General features: G+C 41.3%; 1 pseudogene; it reads left to right on the forward strand.

Moving 5' to 3' along the window:
• LOC127042992 (C-type lectin domain family 12 member B-like) overlaps positions 1 to 25,414 on the forward strand; it is a 42,610-nt pseudogene extending 17,196 nt beyond the window's left edge.
• Positions 25,415 to 26,161: the final 747 nt, after the last annotated feature.

Genomic DNA, 26,161 nt, shown 5'->3' on the forward strand with positions numbered 1-26,161 from the left:
CTGTCTAAAGCCCTATGTGAGTTGTGCTCTAGCTCCCTGGTAGCTAACTTCTTCTGCCATGGATTGTCACAAAGCAATTGAGGCCAGCTGAGGAGGTAGAGTTAACCATTGTGTTGTGTCACTCAGGCAAGGTACTAACAAGCTTCAACAGGACTTTATTTGCTCAGTGGAAACCTCTTTACCAAGCTGCAGCTGCACCCTCTGTAACTCTCACTCAGCCTCCTCAGCTCCTCCCCCTCCTTCCTGTTTCCTGTCTTTTCAGATTCCCAACAGCCAGTGCTCCCAGTTCTAATAATACAAGCAGCATCTAAACACCACATTCCCTCCTCCCTTAAGAAACTTTCCCAAATAAAATAAGCATTGTTCTAACCACAGGAACATATATGAAACAAGGCACTATACTATTGGCAAAAATATTACACTGAAAACACTGTGGATACTACATAACATAGTCTCTAGTCCAGGCAGGTGGTCGTACGGATCTGACAGGCCATCTCTCAAGCCCCAGTTCCAGTGCAATGTCGTGTTGTGTTGGTTCTACGGTGAAATCATCCAATGCAGACTGAGTGTTGGCATAATTTCCTCTTGGTGCACAGGCAGGTGCAAGATAAGAAGCATTCCATACCCGCCCATCAGAAAGTCAATAGGTGTAAGGTCTCTTCTTCTCTATGATTTTAGGAGGAGCTGTAAATTTATGGTCCCCTTTGCATAAGATTCCAGGTTTTCGTATTCTAATGAAGAAACCACACTCAAACTTTGGTTCCTTAGCACCCCGCCGCTTGTCTGTGAAAGCCTTAGACTTTGCTTGGTTCTGTTCAACTGTTTTTCTCACATCATCCTTATTTGGGGCATCAGGTCATGCCTTTAACAATCCAGCAATGTTCAGATTAGTATTCATCTGTTTCCCATGTAGTAACTCTGCAGGTGATCTTTGCATTGTGGCATGTCATGTAGCTCAGTATGTTTGCAATAAATCAGTAGTGAAGGGTATCCACAATCTCCCTTCCAGTTCAGCTGTTGGCAAACTCTTTCAAACTTCTGTTAAACCATTTGATTTCCCCATTGGCTTGAGGGTAATATTGGGATGACCTTCTCTGTAAAATGTTCCTCTCTGCTAGAAAAGTTTCAAACTCCAGGGAAGTAAATTGACTAGCATTATGTGAAACCAATTCTTTGGGTTACCTTCCCTGCTAAAAACTGAAGAGGGGAACTTAATTACTGTAGCAGAAGAGATTTGTGATGTAAACGCTACCTCAGACCATTTACTGAAGTAGTCTATTAAAGTGATGGCATAACAACAGTTAATTGGAGCAGTATCAAAGGGTCCTACAATGTCAATTGCCACTTTTTCCCATGCAGATTCAGGAAGAGGAACAGGCTGTAATGGAGAGGTACATGTCACTGCTGGTTTATCATGCATTTGGTAAGTGATGCAGTATCTTATGAGTACTTCAGTATGAGAGTCCATCCCTGGCCGTAAATTTCTGTAGTACAGCATCACATTATTCTGCATTTTAACTTTATGCAGAAACCCATAAGCACAGCCACGTTTCTCTTCAACCTGGTGTTGAGTCCCAGCTGAAACTGGTGTGTGTACCGCAAGAGTGCTTTGCTGAGGAAGATCAATTCATCCATTAACTACCCTGAGATTTAAAGCAGCCAATAAATCTCTGCCAAGGATAGGAGAGCCTTTGTGGACAATGTAGAACTCTGCAGTTACACAGCAATCACCAAAAGTAACTATTGGTGGCAGGCAACCATGTACTGAAATACGGTTTTTCAAATAGCACATCAACTGAAGTTTGGGTTCAGTAAGAGCCACATCTTTAAAGTAATGCAAATAAATAGAATCAGGTAGTATAGATACTGCTGAGCCAGTGTCCAACATTAGCTGAATAGAGCGTAATTTGCCCAGGGGCAGCTCCAGGCCCCAGCACGCCAAGCGTGTGCTTGGGGTGGCATGCCTGCGGAGGGTCCACTGGTCCCGCGGCTTCAATGGACCTCCTGCAGGCGTGCCTGCGGACCCTCTGCAGGCACGCCTGAGGGAGGTCCACAGGAGCCACGGGACCGGCGAGGGGCAGAGCGCCCTCCGTGGCATGATGCCGTGCTTGGGGCGGCGAAATGTCTAGAGCTGCCCGTGGATTTGCCTGAGGGTATGGCAGAAACATTCACAGTGCACTTTATCTCTTCTGGAATATGTGCATTAGTGGTTTTGTCCACACTCAGCACAGTAAAATCTGGTATTGTAACTCCATGCACCTGTTGATTGAACTGGCTACTGCAACATACTTTAGCAAAATGCCCAATCATTTGCCCAATGATTGCACTGAGCTACTTTTGCTGCACATCCTGTGTAACTTGCAAGATGTTGTGGGGATCCACAGTGAAAGCATGCTTTTACTCTATTTTGCATTTGCTGGTTCAGTGATTTTTTTGCAATTTTTTGTCTGCAGCGATAGTGAACTTTTCTGCAAAGGAGTCACAGCCCGGACTGTGCCTCCTGTATCTTTGCTCATTATTTTGGCTTCAACTGTAGCTGACTCAATCTGAGTAGCAATAGTTATTGCTTTTCCTAATATAAGTTGTGGCTCTAGAAGTAAGCGTTCTCTTACACGAAGCATGGTTGTTTTCTCAGCAAGCTGGTCTCTAATCATCTCATCTACCATATTCCCAAAGTCACAAGTTACAATCCTCAGGGAAGCAATTATAGTCTTCCCTGGTTTCTGCTCATGCTGGCGAAATCTGTAGCGATTAGCTACTACATTCACTTTTGGCACAAAAAAATTCTTTAAAGCATCCGATGAAGTGGGTATTCACCCACGAAAGCTCATGTTCCAATACGTCTGTCTGTTAGTCTATAAAGTGCCACAGGACTCTTTCTTGTTTTTAATGCAGTGAGTGCAGTCTCATATTTATCATCTGCAAGAGGAAAAGGGTAAAATATACGCTGCCCTTCTGCTCCAAGGCAGTGGATTAGCAGACCATGCTTTCTTATTTCAGAAATCTCTGTAGCACTGATTGCAAGCAAGTAAGTTTCAAACATATGGATCCAGACAGTAAAAGCAATTGGAGGCTCACCTGGGCTTTGCAGAAAGGGTGCAGGTAGGTTCAGAGGCAGAAGATCCATCCTCGTTGCCAAAATGTTTTATTACCCAGGCAAGGTAGTAACAAGCTTCAACAGGACTTTATTTTTACAGTGGAAACCTCTTTACCAAGTTGAGTGTAACCCTCACTCAGCCTCCTCAACTTCTCCCCATTTCCTGTCCTTTCAGACTCCCAACAGCCAGTGCTCCCAGTTCTAATAATACAAGCAGCATCTAAACACCACACATTGCTAAATTCAAATGTCTGGGGATGGAGAGGCAGGGCCTGATAGTGGAGGAACCTGGGGTATAGAATTCGCTTCCTGTGCTGCTACAAGAAAGCCATAATTTGTGGATCTTTAGGCCATAGGGCTGATCCCATGCCTTTCTTCAGGATGTTGGTTATTGGAATTGGAGTTCAGGTGTTTGGTCTAAAGGTTATAATTGGATTGGGCATAGAGTTCTATTGTTTTTTACTTTTGTTTAAAAGTCACATGTTCTACTAACTGGAGCACATGAATTCAGAAACTTTGTATGGAGAGCATTTTCTAAATTACAAAATAAAGAAAAACACCTTGCATTTATGGGTGGACAAGGTAGCAGCTTTTCTAACTAATTTCTGTGGTTTTATGAAAATAGAATAATATTTCTTAAGTATTTCTTGTCAGTTTTCCCAACTATTATATGTTGTATCATACGTCTGTCATATTTCTAAAAGATTAAGATAAGAGTTCATAGAAATTGTCCATCATTGCATTTAGCTTGAATATTCTTTTATCCCGAGATTACCAAAGGCATTTAGGCCCACATATTTAAAGGTATTTAGCTGCTAATGTGCTCAACTTTGCAATGCTTAACTGATTAGGAAACTATATCTCATTTTCAAACAGATTTAGGCTCCAAAGTGCCCAAGTTACTTTTAAAAATGAGGTTTAGGCTTTGTCATAAATGTAATGTAGTTCTTATTTTTAAGAAAGGGAATAAGAGTGATCCGGGTAATTATAGGCCTGTTATCTTGACATCTGTAGTATGTAAGGTCTTGGAAAAAATTTTAAGGGAGAAAGTAGTTAAGGACATAGAGGTCAATGGTAATTGTGACGAATTGCAACACGGATTTACTAAAGGTAGATCATGCCAAACCAATCTGATCTCCTTCTTTGAGAAGGTGACGGATTACTTAGATAAAGGAAATGCGGTAGATATAATTTACCTAGATTTCAGTAAGGCGTTCGACACGGTTCCGCACACGGAGCTGTTAGTTAAATTGGAAAAGCTGGGAGTGAATATGAAAGTTGTAAGGTGGATAAGGAACTGGTTAAAGGGGAGACTCCAGAGGGTCGTATTGAAAGGTGTACTGTCGGACTGGAAGGAGGTCACCAGTGGAGTCCCTCAAGGATCGGTTTTGGGACCGATCTTATTTAACCTTTTTATTACTGACCTTGGCACAAAGAGCGGGAATGTGCTAATAAAGTTTGCGGATGACACGAAGCTGGGGGGTATTGCTAACACGGAGAAGGACAGGGATACTATTCAGGAAGATCTGAACCACCTTGTAAACTGGAGTAATAGAAATAGGATGAAATACAATAGTGAAAAGTGCAAGGTCATGCATTTAGGAATTAATAATAAGAATTTTGGATATACGTTGGGGGCGCATCAGTTGGAAGCGACGGAGGAAGAGAAGGACCTTGGGGTACTGGTTGATAGCAGGATGACTATGAGTCGCCAATGTGATACGGCTGTTAAAAAAGCAAATGCGATTTTGGGATGCATCAGGCGGGGTATTTCCTGCAAGGATAAGGATGTGTTAGTACCGTTGTATATGGCGTTGGTGAGACCCCATCTGGAATACTGTGTGCAGTTCTGGTGTCCCATGTTCAAGAAGGATGAATTCAAACTGGAACAGGTTCAGAGACGGGCTACGAGGATGATCCGAGGAATGGAAAAACTGCCTTATGAAAGGAGACTCAAAGAGCTTGGCTTGTTTAGCCTGGCCAAAAGAAGGCTGAGGGGGGATATGCTCGCCCTATATAAATATATCAAGGGGGTTAACGTTAGGGAGGGAGAGGAATTATTTAAGTTTAGTACTAATGTAGCCACGAGGACGAATGGGTATAAACTGGATATTAGGAAGTTTAGACTTGAAATTAGACGAAGGTTTCTGACCATTAGGGGAGTGAAGTTCTGGAATAGCCTTCCGAGGGAAGTAGTAGGGGCAAAAGACTTTCCTGGTTTTAAGACAAAGCTTGATAAGTATATGGAGGGGATGTTATGATAGGATCGTTAATTTGGGCAATTGATCTTGAATTACCACCAGACAGGTCTGCTCAATGGTCTGCGGGGAGATGTTGCATGCGATGGGTACTGAGTTGCTGCGGAGAATTCCTTCTTGGGTGCTGGCTGGTGACTCTTGCCCACATGCTCAGGGTTTAGCTGATCGCCATATTTGGGGTCGGGAAGGAATTTTCCTCCAGGGCGGATTGGCAGGTGCCCTGGAGGTTTTTCGCCTTCCCCTGCAGCGTGGGGCACGGGTCGCTTGCTGGTGGTGTCTCTGCAGCTTGAGGTCTTCAAACCATTTTTGAGGATTTCAATAACTCGGTCCTGGGATAGGGGTTGTTATAAAATTGGATGGGTGGGGTTCTGTGGCCTGCCTTGTGCAGGAGGTCAGACTAGATGATCAGATTGGTCCCTTCTGACCTATGAGTCTATGAGTCTATAAACAGATAGTTACGGGTTAATGCCTCTTTTATCTGTAAAGGGTTAAGAAGCTCAGTAAACCTGGCTGACACCTGACCAGAGGACCAATAAGGGGACAACATACTTTCAAATCTTGGTGGAGGGAAGTCTTTGTTTGTGCTCTTTGTTTTGGGTGTTGTTCGCTCTTGGGACTAAGAGGGACCAGACGTCAATCCAGGCTCTCCAAATCTTCCTGAATCAGTCTCTCATGTTTCAAAATTGTAAGTAATAGCCAGGCAAGGCGGATTAGTCTTATTTTTGTTTTCTCAACCTGTAAATATTCCTTTTTTTGCTGAGAGGATTTTACCTCTGTTTGCTGTAACTTTGAACCTAAGGCTAGAGAGGGTTCCTCTGGGCTATACGAATTTGATTACCCTGTAAAGTATTTTACCATCCTGATTTTACAGAGATGATTTTTACCTTTCTTTCTTTAATTAAAAGCTTTCTTTTTAAGAACCTGATTGATTTGTCCTTGTTTTAAGATCCAAGGGGATTGGATCTGGACTCACCAGGGATTGGTGGGGGGAAAAGAGAGGGGATGGTTAATTTCTCCTTGTTTTAAGATCCCAGGGGTTTGGATCTGTGTTCACCAGGGAATTGGTGAAGCCTCTCAAGGCTGCCCAGGGAGGGGAAGGTTTTGTGGGGGACGAGAAGTGATCCAGACACTGAAATTTCTGGATGGCAGAGTTACCAGATTTAAGCTAGTAATTAAACTTAGAAGTATCCATGCAGGTCCCCACATTTGTACCCTAAAGTTCAGAGTGGGGAAGGAACCTTGACAGGCTCCTAAGTTAGTTAGGTGTTGCAAAACTGAGCATAGATGCCTAAATATCTTTTAAAATGTGGCGGTTAGGGCAGATTTGTAAAGGTGTTTATGCACCTAAAGATGCAGATAAGTGCCTGAGTGCTTTAGAAAATCTCATTAGGATTCTATCTCCCATTGATTTTAATGGGTGTTAGGCACTTTAGAAAATCCCACTAGGTGCCTATCTGCATAAATACCTTTTAAAAATCTGACTCCTTGTGCTTCAGTCATGACTTTTATATCTGTCCTGCAACATGTCAATAATCTGAGACACTTGAACAGTCCTGTAATACAAATCATATCATCATATCAGGAAGGGTGGATGCCATACCTCTGGCTGGGAGTTCTCTCCCATCACTGAGGTATATTAGTGTTTTTGTTTGAATGGCAAGAATTGGAGTTCTTTATTTAAGTAGTGTTGTTATGATTTCCTCACAGAACCATGTACCTCCAAGAGAGACTAGAGACTATTACTGGATTGGATTATCACGTAAATCTAAAGGGAACACCTGGCATTGGGAGGATGGCTCAGCTTTTTCAGTGCAGAGAACTGATTGGTAATGAATATTTAGGGCCTGATTGTGGCCCATTCTCAGGACCCCTGCAGGAGAGAAGCATAGGGTGCCCCCTTACTCTCCTGTGCTGCCTACCTGACAGAGACGCACAGGGGCAATAAACAGCCTTTGTGAGCTGCTAATCTCCATTCTGCACAGGGCAGGGAGGGAGTGTGCAAACAAGGCTGGAGATTTGGCACTGGCCCTGCAGAGCACTGGCTGGCACAGATGAGCTGGCAGGGTGGGGACAGTAATCCGAACCAGCTGCAGGGCAGGTGTGCATTATTTACCCCCAGGGAAACTGGTGAATACACTAGGGTCCTGAATATATGCATAGAATGCAAATATCAGGACACCGTGAAATGATGCTTCATTTTCTAGGATGAAGTTCTGTGTGCTACACCCTTAATTACTAGAATCATTTTTTAAAGAGAACATTATTTGTTCTGGGTTTCCAATCTTTCTCTTAAGGAGCTTTTTGCAGACAGAGACCTCCCAAGTGCCCAGCTACAGGCCACCTTCCTTTTCCAGCAGCAGCACACAATGAACGCTAGCTTCTGTAGTAGCTCACTCATTATGCCCTCACCGTATTCTTAAAGGGGCAGTTCCCATTGCTTTTATGACATTATGAGGGGGAGGAATAGCTCAGCGGTTTGAGCATTGGCCTGTTTAAACCCAAGTCTGTGAGTTCAATCCTTGAAGGGACCATTTAGGGATGGGGCAATCAGGGATTGGTGCTGCTTTGAACAGGGGGTTAGACTAGATGACCTCCTGAGGTCCCTTCTGATTCTATGTTACCGTTAACACAGATCTATACAATAATGAACAAATATTCAAAATTACTAAATACAAACAACATTAACCTATTTCAGGGTCCCCAGATGTGGACACTATCATTGTGTATGCCTATATGATAAGAAATTTGTTAAAGGCAACTGCTCTCAGGCATACTTATGGATCTGTGAGAAAGCAGCTGTCCCACTGAGATAAAGAAACAGCATCAGAAGGAACACTGGCTCCATCAGTATGACAGGACATATGCTCAGTGTATTCCATTTTCATGTGAGGTTTTTATACTTTTTTCAGAATTTTCAGAATGAGGACTGAAATCTACATTCTATTATATGCGACACCAGAACTTCTTGTTTCTTTTTCCCCCCTAGGGTTCAGTTATGATATCAAGAAAATAACTGGAAAGTCTTAGGAAGTCACTTGCAAAAATAAGCTACTGTTAGCATCAAAATACCACTGCCATGCACCAGAGAGAACACAAAATCCATCAGTGCAGTTCTGAAATGTGTAACAGATGCCAGATTGAAACTGGGAACTTCAGGCATAGCATGGAACCAGAGAAACTGGAGATAAAATGTGTTGAGTTACTTCTTGTGACCAGGACCCTGGGGCATAATTCTCCTGAATAGGAGATACACCAGAGCTTTTTCTAGTTTTAAATATTGTAATTGGAGTGATGAGAATTTAACCACTTCTCTTTGAGAGACAATTCTAGAATATCACAGATCTCAATTTTACAAAAAAGTTAAAATTAAATCCTGAGTTCCAATTTGAAAGTATTTTTTTTCTAAATTTCCATCACACTTCATTTATTTTCCTCAGACCATCATAAACTAAAGACTTGCCTACACTACAAAATTAAGTCAACTTAAGTTAAGTCAATGTACAGTCAACACAATAACTAAAGTGATGGTTCACATCACTCTGTCTTCCATCTGCCAGTGGTGCATGCTCTGACTAGAAGTGCTTCCACTGACTGGAACTGAGAGCCTCAACTGTCAGCCTCCCATCCCCCTGCTCCAGTGCTGACAGCCCAAGCTGTCAGCCAGGGGCCAGGCTCACAGCTGAAGCCATCTCCTCCCGCCTGGGTGCTGACAGCTCCAGCTCTGAGCCCAGTGACTGATGACAACTCAGGCTGTCAGCACCAGGGTTGGGGGAGCTCCAGCTGTAAGCCCTACTCAAGGTGGAGTTATTATGTTGGTGTAGCGGGTGACTTACTTTGGCAGAAGCAACATTCTAGTGTAGACACTGACATAATTAGGTTGACATAAGCCACCTTGTGTCGACCTAGCTTTGTAGTGTAAGCTAGGCCTTTATCCTGTTTCTCCTTGGTGATTTTACTCATCTGATACTTGTACAAAGTTTCTTCTATTAAAGACAGACAGCTTGTTATTGAAAGATACATTAGAAACAAAAAGACATTTTTTACAAAGAATATAGAAAACCATTAAAAATATTACCACAGGAAATCAGAATCATATACTGTGACTGGATTTCAAATTGTCCTGGATTATTTCATGCTTATAATAACCTTTGTAATTTTACACTTCAAAATAAGGATAATAACTAGATTGCTGTGATGTGGTCCACTTGGGACAACACTTGAAGACTACTTAAGCTTAAGATAGTGCAGACTGCAGCTGCCTGATTATTTAGTTGTGTTCCTTTATTATACATATATATTACTGTGGTTGTGGTGCCTGGAAGGGTCACATTGAGAATACTTATTCAGGACAAACAGCAAGGAATAGGGCAGAAAATCCCCCAAACTGGTGGTTTATTCTACAATTAGATTCAGCAAGCTAGTAACAAAACAGCTTCTATAACATTGGAGAAGTCAAATTCAATCCCCTTTAAGCAATCCAATCTTTGGCTCCTATCTTAGGATAGTGAGAGGTTATTGTGAGAGGTTATTGAAAACCTTATTCACCATAATTAAAGTTCTACCAATCCTAAAAGACCATTGACTTCATGCAAATACACCCTTACAGCCAATCCTTATTAACTAAATCTAAGATTTATTAATAAAAGAGAGTTATATATGGTTAAGAGATCAATATACATACAAATGTGTGTAAACTCCTTAGGTCAGTTTCATAATGGAGATGGTGAGACTGCTGATTTGTAAAAGTCTTTCTGGAATCAATTTAAAAGATTACAGTCTAATAGGCAGTTCAGATGTAGAGTTTATTCAGGTTCTTCCATGAGCATTCCAGGGTAAATCTGGAGACCTCAGTCTTGTGGCTTAGACCATCCCTGTCAAAGTCTAAGCAGACCTGAGATTCAGGTCTGAAGCTTTCTTTATCTCTGAAGCAACCTGGGTGCTGACAGGTAATCCCACCATGTGGGTTTGATGAAAGCAAGTCAACAGTTTGATCTCTATTCAGTGGGTCCTTTCTCAGACAATACATTAAGCAATAACTTTTTAAATTACTAAAACAATTCATTATATCAGATAATTAAGCTGAAGACAATGTAAGTAATGTTATTATGTCCTATAGCATCTTGCATCTGATTTTTGAGTCAATAGAATACAGTAATGAATCATTAAGAGACAGAAATAAGATTTTAGCATCTACAAGCTAATTAGATTGCATGGGTAAACTTCTAACAAGATATAGGTAAACAGACAAATATGCTTAGCTTCTAGTCTTGATTCTCTAATAATACAGCAAACTTTAAAGATTTGAAACTTCTTAATATGGCTTTGATAACTATCTACAAGGAATGGCCCTATTCAACATTTTAATACCTCCTGTTAAGTTGTTATGGTCACACATCAGTTGACTAGTCTGTTAGTGTTACAATAACACCTTGTACACCAGAGACTGCACTGTCCTCCATGCATTTGCAAATGCGAGTATCTATTTAAAATTATACATTTGATTTGGTTTGTAGATGTGCCTTGATATTTGGACAGGTGACTTTTACCAAGTGAAAGTAAACATAATTTTTCTTTTAGATTTGTAACTTTCTATAATGTTACAGTATCTTGATTGAAGGTGCCATAGAAGTACAAACATGCGAGAATGAAGCAGCCTCTCCAAACCCCTGTATGATGTACAATGGTTCAGATGGGGCATGGGTAAATGAGATGGCATCATATAGGGCTTTTCCAACTTCACAATGTGTGGTTCTATGAAACTACAAAAATATATATCACTTTACATTTCCTGTCACTTTCCCAAACAAAATACATATTTGTGTCAGATATACCAGAATCATATTTCAAAATGATGTCTCTAAACTTTCTCGTATGGCACTTAATGGTCCTATAAGCATAAGAGCAGGGCTATCTCACAGATATCACAATGGGTGAACTACACCCTGTACTGTGGTACTCATCTTCTTTCAATGGTGTCATCAGTGATTCTGAACCTACTGACTTATCACTAAGAAGTGTGGGTTCTATTAAAGTGTCCTCATAGGAATATCTCTGTCTGTATAAAAGCAAATAAATTTTATTGGACTAGCAACACACAAAAAGACTAGCAATTTTTTTGATAATTTAGGACTAAGATTAACAATGGATGCCTAAAGTTGGGTGAAATGCATATTTAGGGCATTGGTAGGTACCACATCCATCAGTGACAAGCATCCCCACATAGCTCCTCCTGTTTGCAAAATCATGCCACAGTTGCCCCATGACAATGTACGCTCCAGTTCAATCTTCTTCCCTTTATCCACTCATCCTCAGCCATGGAAAAATATACATTTCTTAGGGTTGGAAGAGACCTCAGGAGGTCATCTAGTTCAACCCCATGTTCAAAGCAGGACCAACCCCAACTAAATAATTCCAGCCAGAGCTCTTTGTTAACAAGCTATCTACACCAGTCTCTCAAGTTCCCTGGCAACACTGAGGAGAGAAGCACTGTGGAGGATGTGAATGATAAGTCTGGGATGAATGCCGTGTGCTGCCATCCAAGCAAACAGAGCCTAATTCCTTGTTCCCAGTCTCTCACTGTTTTTATGTCTCTATCTACCTAGAAATGCTGTGCAGCTGTATCCAGTGATCTAGAAGTTGCCATGTGGGTATCCCACCTTAGATTCCAACCTTCAGTTTTTTACCACTCCAGAGCCTGAAGCACAGAAGTTACACAGAGAATTAACAGAAAACTCTTTCTTAAAAGTTTCTTAAATAATATCCACTGAACTTGGGAGAGGGTCAGGGTGGAAGAAACAAAGTCTATTTTAGGTAGGAGCTCGCAAATCTTAAGTTGTCATTAAATTTTGATCCTATATTTGCCTAAGAGAAAAGCAGACAGATACACAAAGGGGAAAAGAGAAAAGAGAAAGCTTCTGTCTCCGAGTTGCTGGTTGGGTACTGGAAGACTGCAGGGACTGCTAGGGCCCTGGGGCCATTTAGACACTCCTTGACCTCATCTGCAATTCCCTGGCCCAGGAAAACATCTGACTGGGTTATCCTGATTCTCAACGTATTTTAGAGAGCAAAATTCCCATGGATCATATTACTTCTGTATTATTTATGGCTTGCTAAATCAGTCACAGCAAAGTGCTGTCCTGGCTGGCTAAGCCAGGCTCTTAGGAGACAGAAGATACAAAACCAGAAAGACAGAAAACAGAAGAAGGATGGGACTGAAATTGCACGTGGTGACAGGAAATGTTAGGAACATGTGAGGCACATCTCAGGAATTGCTCAGGACACAGTAATGGAGATAGTCAATGTTCCATATCGTCTGGCCCAGAAAAAACATTTCAAAATCAGGGATGAATCCATAAGGCATGGTAAATCCCTGGATTCAAAGCGCTCTGTCTGTCATCTTTCACTTGTTTAGGTGCCTAAAGGTACAGATAAGCAGCTAGTATGATTTTAAAAGTACCTAGCTCCCAATAAAATCAAGGGCAGATAGGTGCCTAAGCATTTTTTAAATCCCACTAAGTGTCTATCTTCAACTTTTAGGTTCCTAAATATATTTGAAAATCTGTCCCCTGGTGCCAGAACAGTGACTCTTAAATCTGTCCTGCAACATAGCAATAAACTGAGACACTTGAACAGTCCTGTCATACAAGTCAGGGGTATTTCATCAAAATCAGGATGTCATTGGCTGGCATGGGTGGATGTCATTGGCTGGAAGCTCTCCTGTTACTGATTTATGTTAGTTTTTGGTTTTTTAGTTTATACAAATTATGAAAGATAAGAACTTGGTTTCTTTTTGGAAATAATGTTGTGATTTGCTCACAGAACCATGTACCACCAAAATGCTCCTATACACAATATTACTGGATTGGTTTGTGTACATCTGAAAGGAATAGCTGCTATTGGGAGGATGGCTCAGCTATTTTAACACAGAGAGCAGGCTGGGTCCTAAATACTGTATTCAAAACTTACCAATTGTGGCCTGTCCTGTGTGCTTGCACAAAGGAGAAGCATATGATATCCACTTAACTCTCCTGTGTTGTCTAAATTGTGACTACAAGGGGCCATTCTGTGTGGGTGAGGAGGAAGTGTACAAGCAGTAGTGGAGCATTACTATTGGCCCTGCCCCTGCAGAGCACTGGCTGGCACAGCTGAGCTGGCATGCAGGGAAAAGTAATCTGAACCAGTTGTAGATTACTAACCCCGGGGAAACTGGTAAATATACAGTGTCTCGAATACATGCAGAGTGCTAATGTCAGGACATCATAAAATGCTTTATTTTCTAGGATTGACTTGTATGCATCCTATAATTGTGGCTACTTATGTGGAATTAAAATTATTATTATTAACGAGGGTTGTCGATTAATCAGTCAACACATTCAATTAACTCAAAAAAATTAATTGTGATTAAAAAAATTAATCATAGTTTTAATCACACTGTTAAACAATAGAACACCAATTGAAATGTATTATATATTTTAGATGTTTTTCTACATTTTCAAATATATTAATTTCAATTACAACACAGAATACAAGTGTACAGTGCTCACTTTATATTATTTTTATTACAAATATTTGCACTATAAAAATTATAAACAAAAGCAATAGTATTTTTCAGTTCACCTCACACAAGTACTGTAGTGCAATCTCTTTATCGTGAAAGTGGAACTTACAAATGTAGGTTTTTTTTGTTACGTAACTGCACTCAAAAACAAAACAATATAAAACTTTAGAGTCTATAAATCCATTCAGTCCTACTTCTTGTTCTGCTAATCCCTAAGACAAATAAGTTTTTTTACACTTACGGGAGATAATGCTGTCCACTTCTTAATTACAATGTGACCTGAAAGTTAGAACAGGTGTTTACATGGCACTTTTGTAGACAGCATTGCAAGGTATTTACATGCCAGATAGCCTAAACGTTCCTATGCTCCTGCATGCTTCGGCCACCATTCCAGAGGACATGCTTCCATGCTGATGACTCTCATTAAAAAAAAACAATGAGTTAATTAAATTTGTGACTGAACTCCTTGGGGGAGAATTGTATTTCTCCTGCTCCGTGTTCTACCCACATTCTGCCATATATTTCATGTTATAGCAGTCTCGGATGATGACCCAGCATATTGGTTTTTTTAACACTTTCACCGCAGATTTGTCAAAATTCAAAGAAGGTACTAATGTGAGATTTCTAAAGATAGCTACTGCACTCAACCCAAGGTTTAAGAATCTGAAGTGCCTTCCAAAATCTGAGAGGGATGATGTATGGAGCATGCTTTCAGAAGTCTTAAAAGAGCAACACTCCAATGCAGAAGCTACAGAACCTGAACCACCAAAAGAGAAAATCAACCTTCTGCTGGTGGCATCTGACTCTGATGATGAAAATGAACATGCATCAGTCAGCATTGCTTTTTATGTTATCTATCAGAACTCATCATCAGCCCAGACATATGTCCTCTGGAATGGTGGTTGAAGCATGAAGGGACATTTGAATCTTTAGCGCATCTGGCACGTAATATCTTGCAACGCCAGCTACAACAATGCCATGCGAACACCTATTCTCACTTTCAGGTGACATTGTGAACAAGAAGCAAGCAGCATTGTCTCCTGCACATGTAAACAAACTTGTTCATCTGAGCAACTGGCTGAACAAGAAGTAGGACTGAGTGGACTTGTAGGCGCTAGAGTTTGACATCGTTTTATTTTTGAATGCAGTTTTTTTTTGTGCATAATTCTACATTTTAAAGTTCAACTTTCATGATAAATAGATTGCACTACAGTACTTGTATTAAATGAATTGAAAAATACTATTTTTTATTTTACAGAGCAAATATTTTTAATAAAAATAAATGTAAAGTGAGCACTGTACACTTTGCATTCTGTATTGTAATTGAAATAAATATATTTGAAAATGGGGAAAACATCCAAAAATATTTAAATAAATGGTATTCTGTTATATTTTAACAGCATGATTAACTGCAAATAATATTTTTAATCTCGCGATTAAGCACAATTATTGTTTTAATTGCTTGACAGCTCTATTAATAACTACTGCACAGAGAAGCACTTCTGGATCTGTGAGAAAGCAGCTGTTGAGCTAAGCTACAGCAATATCATGAAAAGTCACATTGGCGCTTTCAGTATGAAATTACATATACTCAGTATTTTGTTTGGGGGGGTTTCAGACTTCTCAAAGTGGGGGTTCAAACTGGCATTCCATTAGACGCTAAGCCAGAATTTATTGTGTTTTGATTTTCACAACTGAAACCTGGGGAAAAGAAACACTAACTGGAAAGAATCTGAGAATGTACCTTGGAAAAATAAGCTACTGTGAGCATCAAGTACTACTGCCATGCACTAGACATAACACACAAAATCTATCAGTCCAATTCTGAAGAGTGTAACAGATGTCAGATTGAAACTTGGAACTTCAGCTATATCATAGAACCAAAGAAATAAAAAGAGATAAAAAGACCTGTTAGGACACATTTCGTGACCAGAAGCCCAGGTCACAATACTTCTGTACATTCTCTAGGGCCTGGATGTAAAACAGGTGTTTGGTATGGCAGTGCTCAGTGTCACACTAACTTTTAAGTCCATAGAAAAATCACTGAGATTCACAAAGTCTGAGATAGGCACCTAGGCTAATATACACTGCATGGGGAGAGATAGGAGCCTTAGAATAGGATACACAAAAGCCAGCATGATAGGCAGGGAGCCATTTAAGCTAGCCAAAGGGAGATGCTGAGTAGAGGTATATGCAAGTCCTGCCCTTCTCACAGAGATAGGCACCTAAATCCAGGCTGCAGGGAGGTGCCTAGCCCTGCTACTTATTCTCATCTGGAAACTCTCTTTAAGGTTAGGCACCTATGCTATTTTTTTCAAGAAGTGCAGGGAAGAGTTGAATTCCCTTGTAACTTTTAGCCCAGAGGTTAGTTACTCATCTGGGATGAGGGAGAGCCCAATTCAAGTCCCCCCTCCATCTAAGGGGTCTGCCATCTCTGAGGTGAATGCCCTATTTACTCGTCTATGGGATATTCTGATATGGGGCTCCCTGATTATCTCCTGTTGATGCTGTCCTGCTGTGGATAAATAATGAGTCATTGGAGCAGGGGAACTGTATCATGGTGTCCCATATCCTGGGTCAATGCCCTCCCTCTCAAAGAGACATTTGTGCCAGACAGCATGCACAACCATGAGAATTGCTCTAGTCTGGTGGTTAGTACACTCACCTAGGATGTGGAAGATTCAGGTGCAGGACAATCAGGAGTCTTTTATAACCAGGATGAGCATCCTAACCTGTTAAGATTGCCAGTTCTGGTTGGCCAAATTCCTGGAGGTTTCATTACATGACATAATCTTTAATTAAAGATTAATCTTTAATTCCTGGAGACTCCGGCCAATCCTGGAGGGTTGTCAACCCTATAATCAGTGGACTAAAAGTCATGAGGGAGGTCCTCCTCCTCTCATTTTAAAAACATAAGATAAGAACAGCCATATTGGGTCAGACCAATGGTCCATCTACCCCAGGATCCTGTTTCTGAGAGTGGCCCATAGCAGAGCATCAGGGGCATGAACCAAACAGGTTGGAGTAATCCACCCCAACTTCCTCTCCCAGCTTCTGGAAATCAGAGGTTTAGATTCACCTCAAGCATGGGGTTGCATCCTTGGCCATCTTAGCCGTTAATGGCCTATCCACCATGAAATTATCTAGTTATTTTTTTAATGCAGCTATACTTTTGGCTATCACAACATCCCATGGCAAAAACAGTTTAATTGTGGGTTGTGTGAAAAAAGACTTCCTCTTGTTTGTATTAAACCTGCTACCTATTAATGTCATTGGGTGACCCCTGGTTTTTTGAATTGTGTGAAAGGATAAGCATTTCACCATTCACTTTTCCTATACCATTAATGATTTTGTTGACGTCCATCATATCCCCTCATAGTCATCTCTTTTACTAAGCTGAACAGCCTTAAACTTTTTAGTCTCTCCTCATATGAAAGCCATTCTGTACCCTTGATTATCTTTGTTACCCTTCTCTAAATCATTTCCACTGTACCCTTTTTCAGATGGGACAACAGAACTAGGATTAGGGCACACACAAGGATTAGGGAATACCCATCACACCTATTCTGTGGAGAGGGCTGGATTCCATTTTTAATTGTGGTCCATGAATCAAAGTATACATTTAGGACTTCAAACACCCCTCAATCCATAGGGGAGCTTCCACTGATGTCATCTGTAAAGCTGTAGAGCTGGGCAAGAATTTTTTAATTAAACTTTTTGTCAGCAAATGTCAATACTGAAACTTTTTGCAAGAAAAAAAAATCATATTTTGACAAATCTTTCATTGGAAGGGAACTCGTGTCTATGATGGAATTTCTGGTCAAAATAGGGGGTAGGAAGTCTGGGAAGCTTGATCCCTGAGGCTAGCCAACAGGCCAGAGGTTGCTGATACTCAGCTGGTATATGAGAGCCCTAGGTTTCAAATTCCCACGGTGATTCAAGGTACAAGAGGGTACAGGTACATCTTGAAAAAGGCAAACATCCCCAGTTGATGTACTGATATTGCAACATAACAGAATCTTGAGAGGACCTCACTGCATCAGGTCTCTCAGGTCTCCATTAAAATGATCTTTGACTATAGGTGCAGCAAAACAAAGAAGGTCCCTCTCATTTTGTCTTGTATAAAATTCTGTATGATGGTGTTGTGACATCTCTTTTCTTGTGATCCTACCAGGAAAACAGGCTTGCAGCAATCAGATGAGAAGTATGCTTCATATATCCAACATCTGTTTCCAATCAAAAGACATAACTTACTTATATGATCTGACCACATAAAGCCAGTTTCTGTTCAATAAATACAGATATTTTCAGCCTGCTGGTGACAGTTATGTATGGGCTGTGCTCAGATGTTGATTCCGTCCACCTATCTTAGTTCCTCTTTTTTTGTCTTTCACTCTGAACAATGTGATTCTACTGGAGAAACATGTTATTGTTCCCTTCTGTCACCAGAAAGAAACAAATTGTATGTTTATACTGAATCAGTAATGGCACTATATTGGCTTTGTAACACATGGTTAGTTCCCTTAGGGAGAGTCTGCTTTGACAAGCCCTACAACTTGTGCATATTGAGCATCAGAACCTCTCATCTGAGAGACAAAAAATACGAATTTTTACAGCTGTTTACCCTGCAGAAGGAGTGAGAGCTATCCCCTATGTGCATCATCAGGAGAACTGCTGAGTTCCAATAAGTTACTATTGTGAAGTTCATGGGGTTTCCCAGATCTGTCTAAGTCTTTAAGTATAACACAGAGTGAGGAGGGGACACTTTGGATCCATTCACTGAGGAAACAGCTTATGGCACTGGGGTGTTTTTCATAAAAGTTTAGATTCTGGTTCCACTGAACCCAACCAGCTCTGCAGCAGGCTGAACTTTGTGAGAGAAACCTACTTTATTAGATAGGAAAGTTAACTTGTTATAATAAGCATATGCCCTAGTTTGCATTATATGATTTGGTTTTTTATTGTAACCATTTGTTTCCATCACTCTTTTGTGTGTAGTTGAATGTGTCTGCTTTCTTAAATAAACTTTCTTTCGTTTTATTATAAATGTAGTTTACAGGAGACGTGGTTTAAGTAAAACTGGTAAATTGGGGTACAATGCTCCTTTGGGGATAGAGGATCTGGGATTTCTGAGTAGCCAGTGTCAGGGGCTGGAGAAGAATTCAAAGGGACTTGGGGAATGAGGTGCACCTATTATTAACCTGACAAGCAAAGTTAGGGCTGGCATTGCCCAGTGAAGAGTGCTTGGATGGCTGAAAGGCTGGTGGTGTCAGGAGCTAACACCCAGCCATCACAGGCAACTTGGGCAAGGCTACCATTCACTGGAGCTAACAAGGTGGCTCTCTGTCCTGGGTACCCTGAGAATTGTCTCTCTTTCACACATACACACACACTGTGGTCCATAGATCAGTGTTTAAATTTAGTACTCAAAACCCCTGTCAGTCCAAAATGGAGTGCCCAGTGGTGCCATTTGGAGTTTTACACAAAGATCAAGGATAGAATTTGGCCTCTACACATTAACTAAGCATATTATTAATTATTATTATTACTATTACTATTTTTTCATTTTCTCAATGCCTAATTGTCACATTCAGAATCACTTAGTAGTAAATTATACTCCCCTTTAGGACCATGGCAATTTTTGCCTATCACTTCTCTTCCTTTTCCATCCTCCTTACTCTGTTCTCTCTCTTTTCTGTCTCCTCCTATCTTATATATTTCCCTACCTTGAACAACTCTTAATTTTCCCTCTTGTGGGCTTCATTCTTATATACTGTCGCATTCCATCTAAAAGGAAAATATTAATTGTCATATTTAGAATGTCATCAATAGGCTCATGGTTATTGTCCTTAATAAGATTAATGGGGATCTGGTGGAATTGAAAACTCACAGTGATCACTTTAGGCTCTCTGCAAACTCTGTAAAACACTGCTTCAATTGATACTTGGTGGTTCAGATTTTCAAGTGTTTCTCTGCAAAACTTGGGACTGGAAACCTAATTTTAAAAATAAAAGAAGTTTAGACTCTGCAGAATCTGCATATACCACAAGGGTCACAAAAATACATCCAGTGCCAGTGGGCCAGTTCCAATTCACAGGCCAGGTGCCTGACACTCCTGAATTACAGTATGCATCTTCCTCAACTAAACAACAGAAAAATGTGTCACTGTTACTCAAACATTGTACAGCTCTCTCCTCCCTCTCTGGGTGTAATTGGTCTCTATGGTTAACGGGATCTTTTCCCAGTGAAAGAGCCTTTATTACACAATGAATATTCTTAAATATGAACAAGTATTTATTAACAATCAACCATTAATCAACAGAATACACATGCCAATAGTCTAGTGCTCACCATTCCCAGTAAAAAGGATGGACTTCTCCCAATGGTGAGTCAGGGTTGTATCATCTGAGGCTCCAGCTTCTGCACAGTCTGGTTGTACAGGGGCTAAAAAGTCCTAGTAGCATTGGTCTTGAGCTGTATCCCAGAGTTAAGTTCCAACGAGACTGTCTTTTGTCCCTCATTATATAATTAAAATGAGCATTCCTCTTCTCTCTGCTTTAACCAAATATTTTACTTACAATATTATTTTAACCAATCATAACCCCTAATAGGCTAAAACAATTTCTCTGGCAACAGCAAAACTTTACAATACCTACTTATCAGCAAAAGCTACTTTTAACAAAACTCACACAGGTGCCCAATAAGAAACCTGCAGAAACTCAACGTTAGCTTGTCCATACTCCATTCCATTCCCATGAATGTGTGATTTTACTGTATCTATCCCTGTTACTAACACTGCAGATGCAGTTGGTATTTTATTCTGAGTAGGTCAAGGCCGAATTTTCTTACTCTATGGTTTTTGTTTCCAAATTATGGTGGTTGAGCATACAAGATGGCTGTGAGTCATGTCAAATCCATACCTCTTGTTACATCACATCACATGAGATGTACTCCATTTTGTTCACACATCCTCCTGCTGACACTAGTCATCAGAAATTATGTATTAAAAATGAGAGTACAGGGGATCTTTTGATAGCTGCATTGGTACAAGTGAATTTTTTTCTAGCAAGGAGGGGATTATAGAGAACAATAACGAATACCAACACCTAGTGTGTCTTTTCTGTAACAAAATAGCAGACTCTTAAAAGGGGCCATTTTTAGACTCTTGTCTCTGATCTTCCACCCTTGTCTTTTTTTGGCTTAAAGTGAAGGAGAATGAAGAAATCCACTTATTCAAATTCTGATGGTTTGACAAGTGAGGTCTTCCCAAGAAAAATGTACTGAATCAATTGAGTTATGAACTGCCCTTTGTATGTCCAATATTTACTGTCTAGCCAGAAGGCATACTGTACGCATGTGAGTTTTGACTCCATAATGTCTATTTCCATTTATTCAGTTCTGATTTTCCATGTATTTTCAGATTACTCTGTCTAGATTGTGATTATATTTTGATGCCTTTAATATGTCTAAATTGCTCTTTTCTCTCTCGTCATTCTGAACAATAAGATTCTACTGGAAAAAAACATTTTGAGATTTAAAGGGATTTAAAGACACAAATTTGAATGGAAGATGTGTATCTAAATTCTCCTATATCAGTGTGAAAATCTCAGGTGTTATTTTTCTGTACTGACAGAGATATAGGCTAAGATGTAATCAGCAAGACCATTATATTATCTTTGCTACACAGGACTAATTTTCTAAAAGTGTAGTTTTACTTTGAAAGTTAAGTATGAGAAGACAACTTCTTACTCAGAGCACCTGCTTCCTGTGGATATTTAGAGCCATGTCTGCTGGCTTAAGGAACAGATATAAGTTGTTGTTTTTCAGTCCTGTTCAAATTTCAGAAACAGACCATCTCCAGGAAAGGGAACTGGATTTTATCCCTTTGTGTGCATGGACAGAATTGTTCTTCAGAGCAGACGTGCACTTTAAAGTATCATTTACCCACAACTTCCTCATCTTAATATCTGTTTGGATATAAATAACTTCATCATTTCATTTTTCCAGTGACTGTCAGTAAAACTATTGTGTGATCTTCAGAAAAGAACAAAACAGACAAAACAAACAAACCCCACTTACTACCTTATGTTGGTGGTATACTGATAACTCCCAGTGTTGGTCCCACTCTGTTATATGCATCACCTGTGCTCAGAAAGAGAATTGGCCTATATCTCTGAAAGGTCTCTCAAGGCAGACTCTTTCTTCCCAAGTGGCTGTCACTAGCCAGGCGGCTAATAGGAACACAAAGAAGCAAAGATGCTTATGCTACAAGAAGAGGTAACTGCTAAAGAGGGAATTAACTTCTTCTCCTATGCATATTTTACTTTTTATTCTCCATACTGACATTTTGGTGATAATACAACTCCTCACTGAAGCTACTTTGTTAGGTGCTCAGGGATACCACAGGGATAGATGAGGTATAAGAACTGGGATAGTGTCCTGAATAATATCTCTTAATCTGTGTTGTCTCATCTGTAACTTGCTGAATATTTTAAGCCTCAATTCTTTAGGGAAACCATAATGCCAGCTGGAGTGAGATTTTCAAGGAGAAAATTACTGTCAGATGCTTTCACAGAGACTGTCAACTCTCTTCTTACTGGAAAGAAGAAATATTGATGAGAGTAGCATGTAAATGTGAGTCGAGAGGTAGAGTTCTCAGCTCTCTGAAGATGACTATCATGGGGCCAGTGGCTCTTCAGAGAGAATTAGGGCTCAACTTGCCCATGACAACCATGTAACTGTAAGGGGACTATTGTCCTCTTACTAAAACTCAGTGGGGTGTTTTGGTTGGCTAGCTCCTAGCACTAAAAGAAAGGGAAAGGGTTGATGGGAAATCAGGACTCTGAGACTGACAGTCCCCAGGAACAATGGGGAGAGGTCAATGCTCCAGGTCAGCCTGATTGACAGGGCAGGCAGGCTAATCAGGGAGTCAGGAGGCCAGCAGGGTCCATGTGAACTGGAATTGCCTGGGTTCGACAGAGTGGGTCCAAGCTAAGGATAAAGCAAGGGCCCAAGCTGAGCTGGGGAGTAGAGCTGTGTCAGATCCAGAGGGGCCAGAAAAGCAGCCCAGGAAGCAGGTCAGTGCTGAGAGCAGAGTCACAGAAGCAGCCCACAGAGCAGACCTGTGCTGGAGCAGAGCTGTAGCACCCAGAGCCAGAGGGGCCAGAGAAGCAGCCCAGGGAGCTGGAGGCAGAGCAGCAGCAGCAGCTGTGCTAAGGCAGAGTGGAGCTGGAGCTGAGGCAGAGTGGTGGAGCTGGAGCTGGGGCTGGAGCATTTCAGAGCCGGGTGCGGTGAAAAGCTAGAGAAAGCCAGGGGGACTCTGGGCAGTGGTCCCAGTTCAGGGAGACGCCCCTAGCCTAGAGGCCCTGCAGGCCAGACTTGGAGAGGGATCGTAACCCCACAGGGACAGGGCGATGCTGGGAAGAAGGGTCCTGCCTAGAGCCTGAGAGCGTGTGGCCACCACCAGAGCAAGTGTCCTTCCCGCAGCATCTCTGCAGCACAGCCAGAGCCTGAGAAGATGGCCTGGGACATGTGAGGAACAGACTTTGAACTTCCCTTACAGTCCAGAGATGCTAGTTGTGATGTCCCCATGCCACAGAGCAGGGTAATGTGTTTCCCTTTAACCGTTCCCACTTTTCCCTTACTTTTTTAAAATTGATTGCTGTTTAATAAATTACATTTGTTTTAAACTGTATAAAATGATCAGTGGGTCAGGGAAGCATCCAGTGCAAGGAAAGCACCCTGGAGTGGGGACATCCTAACCCCTGCCCTAAGTGACCACAACAAGATTGGAGGTCAAGCCCCCCAGGGACCCTGGGCCCAGCCTTGTTGGGGTTACGAGGACTCTGCCACACAGGAAAGAGGAAGGGGAGCCCTTGAGGTTAGGCTCTGGGTAAATGAAATGGGAGCGAGGACTCAAATCATTTTGCTAGCCCATTTCACTAGGGTAGTGTAAAATCCAGGAAAGATCCCCACAATAGCAGGACCATTCCCTGCTTACATAACTATACCTAGGAGCAGGTAAGTGCTCGTGGTGGTGGCTCATTAGCCAATTTGCAAGGGAGCAGCTGAGCTCAATAAGGAGACTGCCTGAGCAGTATATAAAAGAACCTATGCAGATCAGGAAGAGAAAAAAAGGAGGAGAGTTCTTGCTGTGGGAAAGGCCTGGGACTACAGGCTAGAGGGGAAACCCACAGAAAGCAGAGCTGGCTGCTGTTGGGGAGGAGCCCTGAGTTATGGTTTGGAGGTGACAGAGAGCCCTGAAGGGATGATTATCAGAGCCTTTGGAAAGGGAGATAGGAGGGGACATCTGGTTGTTAAGTCTGGGAAGAGAGTTGGTAGGTGTCTTTGAAGAGATCTACAGTTTGATGCTGGCTCCTGAGGAGGAAGCGCTGAAATCCTCTGTGTAGGAGTGGGTTCCTGGTGAGGGCATATGTAATAAAAGGCCTAGCTTCTGGGAGAGCAAACGAACAAGAGACTCATCTCCCTGTCCATGCTGGGGTTAAGCAGCTGATGCTCAGAAAGCAAGGGAATGAGAACAGTTTCTAGCAAGAGATGAACCAGTCAGATGAGATGGACTGGAGACTGAAACTATTTCTTTGTATTAGTTTCTGTTATTAATGAATAAAATCCTCTGGAGGGGCTCTTAAAAGTAAAAGTTGCACTCAGGATTGAGTTATAACACCACAGGGAAACTGGGACGTGGCCTGGGCATGTGACAGTACCACACAGGGGATGGCAATTATAGTGTGAGCATAAAAGATGGAGTAACTTTAAAGAAAAGCACCATCTCACCCTCCTTATATTCTCTTAAGATCTAAAATAGATATTAACAAGCAGCCTTTGTGGCCAGGTGGACAGTGTTGATGAATACTGTTGTGAAGGCTGAGACTGTGTTCCTGGCTTTGCCACTGACTCACTGTGAGACTCTGACTAAGTCTCTTCAGCTCTGTGTGCCTCAATTTTCCCACCTGTGAAACGTGGCTTATGAGACCTACCTTTGTTAAAAGCTCTGAGATACCTACATAAAAGGTGACATATAATGTAATGTTTCTTAACTTTATACAGACACATAATTGCACCTTTCAAATTACATGGACTTAAAATACAGGGAGAAGGAAAGAAGACTCTAACCTAGACGGTGTCACTTTAATTCCTCAAGCCGCAAGTCCCCTTTCTGTGAGTACTCAGACGAGCACAGTGCCAATTTCCTGTGTGGGTTTTGTGGAAACACTGCAATGAACAATGCTTCTATTCTCCGCATGAGCCTTACAGGACTATCAGGGTGTCCCTGCCCCTGGAGATGAATATACTAGGAAAGAACAGCCCAGATGTTGGATATGGAAGATGAGGAAGGATATATCATTTTAAATTGCAGTCCTGATCTCTAGTCTCAGCTCATGAACTTCAGACAACAAAGGAAATGAATAATATTTGCATACTACTATGTATATGTCTATTGCTAACCTCTATAATTTCTCTGTTTCCACAGCTGCTTATTAAATTTTACAATGTTGATTATAGATTCATAGACTTAAGGTTGTAAGGGACCATTATGATCATCTAGTCTGACCTTCTGTACAATGCAGCCCACAGAATCTCACCCACCCACTCCTGTAACAAACCCCTAACCTATGTCTGAGTTATTGAAGTCCTCAAATCATGGCTTAAAGACCTCAAGGTGCAGGGAATCCTCCAGCAAGTGACCTGCGCCCCATGCTGCAGAGAAAGGTGAAAAACCTCCAGGGCCTCTGCCAATCTTCCCTGGAGGAAAATTCCTTCCTGACCCCAAATATGGTGATCAGTTAAACCATGAGCATGTGGGCAAGACTCTCCAGCCAGCACCCAGGAAAGAATTCTCTGTAATAACTCAGATCCCACCCCATCTAACATCCCATCACAGACCATTGGGCATATTTACCGGCTAAAAATCAAAGGTAAATTAATTGCCAAAATTAGGCTATCCCATCATACCATCCCCTCCATAAACTTTTCAAGCTTAGTCTTGAAGCCAGATATGTCTTTTGCCCCCACTACTCCGCTTGGAAGGCTGTTCCAGAACTTCACTCCTCTAATGGTTAGAAACCTTCATCTAATTTCAAGACTAAACTTCCTAGTGCCCAGTTTATATCTATTTGTTCTTGTGTCCACACTGGTACTAAGCTTAAATAATTCCTATCCCTCCCTAATATTTATCGCTCTGATATATTTATAGAGAGCAATCATATCTCTCCTCAGCCTTCTTTTGGT

The sequence above is a fragment of the Gopherus flavomarginatus genome, chromosome 1 (assembly GCF_025201925.1).
Source record: "Gopherus flavomarginatus isolate rGopFla2 chromosome 1, rGopFla2.mat.asm, whole genome shotgun sequence".
Classification (NCBI taxonomy): Eukaryota; Metazoa; Chordata; order Testudines; family Testudinidae; genus Gopherus; species Gopherus flavomarginatus.